The sequence below is a fragment of the Rhincodon typus genome, chromosome 28, assembly GCF_021869965.1.
Source record: "Rhincodon typus isolate 14 chromosome 28, sRhiTyp1.1, whole genome shotgun sequence".
Classification (NCBI taxonomy): domain Eukaryota; kingdom Metazoa; phylum Chordata; class Chondrichthyes; order Orectolobiformes; family Rhincodontidae; genus Rhincodon; species Rhincodon typus.
Genome location: NC_063359.1, coordinates 8,102,991 through 8,107,582, shown reverse-complemented (window position 1 = coordinate 8,107,582; position 4,592 = coordinate 8,102,991). Strand labels below are relative to the sequence as shown.

Genomic DNA, 4,592 nt, shown 5'->3' with positions numbered 1-4,592 from the left:
CTCCCACACAGGGCTCAATCTCTATCCTGCACTAGGCTCGATCTCTCCCACACACTGACTAAATCTCTCCCCTACACTGGGCTCGATCTCTCCCCTGCACTAGGCTCAATGTCTCTCCTACACTGGGCTCAATCTCTCCCCCACATAGGGTTCAATATCTTTCCTCCACTAGGCTTGATCTCTGTCCCACACACGGCTTGATCTCTCCAATGCACTAGGCTCATTTTCTGTACAACATAGGGCTCAATCTCTCTCCCACACTGGGCTCGATCTCTCCTCTGTGCTGGGCTCGAACTCTGCGATCATGACAGCCAAAAGCAATTACCTGAAGTCAAAGCAAAGTCCTCATCTCACCACCTCTGGAACAAGTCTGAGTTAGAAATGTAGCTCATGTGCTTTATTGTTCAGCCTCAGGCAAGATTTTCCTTGAATCAGGTGATCCAGCTGCACAGCACGCCTTGCTTTGTAATCCTGCATCCTCATTTTGCTTGCTCTGCGAAGAAGACATGAAGTCACCTGATGCACAAGAATGCTGATGGGAAAATAACAAACGCATTTGAAATACGCCTTTCACACCCTTGCAATGTTTCAAAGTTTTTTGCATTCAATGAAATATGACTGAAGTGCAGGAAACATTTTACTGTTGGTATCACAGAAGCCATTTGCCATTCGGGAGGACACTTTGAACTTAATGGGACTATTAACATTTTGTAAATCAACTGTCGACAAACTATTTATTTGTGATGAATAGTATTCATCAGATGAGTGTAATATTACTTCATCATTGCCCAAACAATGCCCCTCAACTGCAGCTTCATAACAGAACCCCCTTGAGGATATTGCATGACAGTTCAATTTTTTGTAAGACATCTAAGATTTCTCAGCTTGAGAAACTTACAAATGCAACCCCCAGATTGTGTGTTGCTTGAGCGATTTACCAGGAACAAACAAAAGCTATCGATAAACCCCATCTACGTGAAAACAAAACCACAATGTTCATTGAAGAGAGAGTCCTGCTAGGCTTGATCTATACTCATCTCCCAGTTTAAAGAAATCAAACCCTTTTACCACATCATCCCTCAGTTCATAGAGTCATAGTGTCATACAGCATGGAAACAGTTCCTTTGGTCCAACCAGTCCCTGCTGAACATAATCCCAAACTAAACTAGACCCATTTGTCTCCTCCTGAACCATATCCCTCCAAACCTTTCCTATTCATATACTTATCCAAATGTCTTTTGAACATTGTAACCATACCCACATCCACCACTTCCTCAGGAAGTTCATTCCACACACGAACCACCCTCTGCGTAAAAAAAATTGCCCCACATGTCTTTTTTAAACCTCTCTCCTCTCACCTTAAAAATGTGCTCCCTAGTCTTGAAGTCCTCCATCCTAGGGAAAAGACAACTACCATTCACTCTATCTATACCCTTCATTATTTTATAAACTTCTATAAGGTCAACTCTCACCCTCCTACACTCCAGTGAAAAAAGTCGTAACTTATCCAAGCCTTTCTTTATAACTCAAGCCTTCCATGTTGAGTCATTTCAGTTTGTCCCATCATTGCATCTTTTGAATCATTCTGCGCTGAGTTTATTTGCTTTGTTTCATTACAAATTACAAATGTGACAATGGCTGGTTTCCATAGCAGTTCATGTTTTGGGTGAAAACATCTTAATTTGCTAACTCTTTTATGAACTAGCAGTGGCTAGTTAGCTTAGATCTTTTGGTGCTGTTCATTATGGCAACTGTTCACGATCCATCTACATCTGTAGAAAGTCTGAACTGGGACAATGCAGGGTTACAATTCAGATATTGCATGTTCTCTTTGAACCTGACTTAATTTGCCAGGATATACTGCTTACATAAGCAACAATATAAAATAGCATCAAGTTTTATGAAACCATTCTGTCAGCATTCTTATGATTTAAAGTAAAAATTGTTTCAAACACCTGACCAATTTTTTTACTCCTCATTTGATTTATGTATTTAACTGCCTATTCCCATCAATAAACCACATTTAGAAGACCTTTGAATTCCTTTTGTAGTTGACAGCATTGTAATATATTCCACTGCCATACAAGATATAGTGGTGTTAAAACATGGTTGCAGATAATGAAGGGAACATTCACATAATTTATGCTTGAGGCTATGAATTATTTTCGTCTGTACCACAGAAACCAATACTCTTCAAGATAATGCTTTCCAAATTGTCATTAATGGATTTATTATAAATAGTGCAAAGGGATAATATGTTTTACAATGAATTCATAAGCTTGAACAAATAATAAAATGGTGAACCACTACTCTCATTAAGAGACATTGAATTTCTAAACTGGCACAATTTATAATCTAGAAAAAGGGACAGAGTCATGTCTTACATGATACACAGCTCATGAGTTAAGTCTATTTTCACATTATGAAGGACGATTTGATCCTTAAACCCTATTTGTTGAAATACTCTGGTGGAGAATAAATACCATGATTAAATGATTTGACCAAATGATGTGCTGCCATATTCTGGTTTCTCTATATGTTATCATATAGGATGGATATCATATATGCAATGTTGGATATCATATAGGCAGGATTAAAATAAATTAGGGCTACATTGAAAATTAATTGATTAAAATTTTGCCTAAACTGTCTGTAAATGATTTTATCAAATTATATGCACTTTACGCACTGACATTGAGTGCTGAATTGCTTGCCTCTCGAGAAGTTGAAAACCAGGAGAAGAAAGGTAAGGAAATCAGTTCATTACAGTCCTCAGTGGCAGAGAGCAGGGGCTATTCCCAAATTTATTCCAACATGAAGCAATTCTGGAGGCCAGTTTTACAAGTTACTAAAAAAAAATTGCTCAACATGAATGCAGTGAAGGAGCTTTGGGAGCCTTAAGTGCAAATTCACAAATTACTAAAAGCAGTACCGCAGATTAACAGGGGCTGGAGAAAAGCGAACTAAGCACTCAGATTCATTTCCAGAAGAATAAAATTGAAACAAAGATAGATTGAGCTAAACCTATAATAGAATCTTAAACTCTGCTGTAGCTGGCATATTGCATACAATTCTGACTGCCACACTATTTAAAAAGATGCATTTTGCAAGGATGATAACAGGAAAACAATGCGTATCTAGAGATAATGAACAGGTTTTTATAAAGAGAATGCTGTGAGCTGACTTAATAGAGGTCTTTAAAATCGTTTAATGTTTTGATAGAGTGGAGAATGAATCTTTCTACTAAGTGGTAAATCAAAACCAGAGGCTGACAACATGATAATCACCACAAAATCAAATGGCAAATTTGTAATACACTTCTAGAAACTAAAGCGTACCTGAAGTAGAGATGCTTTTAAGAAGAGGTTAGCTAATCTCATCAGGGGAGAAAGGGAGGATTCTGGTGATAGAGCTGGATGAGGAAAGGTAACAGGAGGTTAAAGACATTAAATGTTTCGTGGTCTGCTTTTTCCTAAATAGCCTGTTTTTGTGCTGCACTTGCGAGTAGTTCTAGATCAAAACAGAAGTGAAATTTTATCATTGTTTTAACAATAACCAAGAGCATGTAAAAATTGGACTATTAATAAGAACCTTCAGGAAGAATACATCTACTCAAATGTATTATTACGTGTGGAGTATCAGTGTAGCGTGTGGGCTCCCACCCGGAGCTCATCCGCTCTGTCTGCTTTTACTTTTTTTCCTTTCACAGATTTTCTTTTCCTACTTTAATGTACTTACCTTCTTTGGAGAGATCAGCATCTTCCAGTGGGTCTGAAGCAAAGTTTCTTTCCACCGACAGCTGTGGACGGAGTCCACTTTGGTGCAACGCAGGGGAGATGGAGCCCGGTGCAGGGGAGATCGAGCCTAGTGCAGGGGAGATCGAGCCTAGTGCGGGGGAGATTGAGCCCAGTGCAGAGGAGATGGAGCCCAGCGCGGGGGGAGATCGAACCTAGTGCAGGGGTGATCGAACCTAGTGCAGGGGAGATCGAGCCTAGTGCGGGGGAGATTGAGCCCAGCGCAGAGGAGATGGAGCCCAGCGCGGGGGGAGATCGAGCCCAGCGCGGGTGGAGATGGAAGCCAGCGCGGGGGGAGATCGAGCCCAGGGAGATCGAGCACAGCGCAGGGCAGATCGAGCCCAGGGAGATCGAGTCCAGCGCGGGGGAGATCGAGCCCAGAGAGATCAAGCCCAGCGCGGGGGAGATCGAGCCCAGGGAGATCGAGCCCAGCGCAGGAGAGATCGAGCCCAGGGAAATCGAACCCAGGAAGATCGAGTCCAGCGCAGGGGAGATGGAGAACAGCGCAGGGGAGATTGAGCCCAGTGCAGGGGAGATCGAGCCCAGGGAGATCGAGTCCAGTGTAGGGGAGATTGAGCCCAGGGAGATCAAGTCCAGCCCAGGGGAGATCGAGTTCAGCGCAGGAGAATTCGAGCCCAGGGTGATCGAGCCCAGTGCAGGGGAGATTGAGCCCAGTGCGGGAGATGATTGAGCCCAGTGCAGGGGAGATTGAGCCCAGTGCGGGAGATGATTGAGCCCAGTGCAGGGGAGATTGAGCCCAGTGCGGGAGATGATTGAGCCCAGTGCAGGGGAGATTGA

The 4,592-nt window shown here is 42.5% G+C and overlaps 1 long non-coding RNA gene across 2 annotated transcripts in view; it reads right to left on the bottom strand.

The window, feature by feature from the left end:
- LOC125486387 overlaps window positions 1–4,217 on the bottom strand; it is an 8,214-nt gene extending 3,997 nt beyond the window's left edge. The window contains exons 1-3 of one of the 2 annotated variants that reach the window (XR_007265068.1): window positions 3,739–4,217; window positions 3,339–3,412; window positions 326–493 (exon numbers count right to left, since the gene is read on the bottom strand). This is a non-coding gene — a long non-coding RNA (uncharacterized LOC125486387). The remainder of the gene's footprint in view (window positions 1–325; window positions 494–3,338; window positions 3,413–3,738) is intronic. The other variant, XR_007265069.1, reaches the window with a different exon arrangement.
- Between the last annotated feature and the right edge of the window lie 375 nt (window positions 4,218–4,592).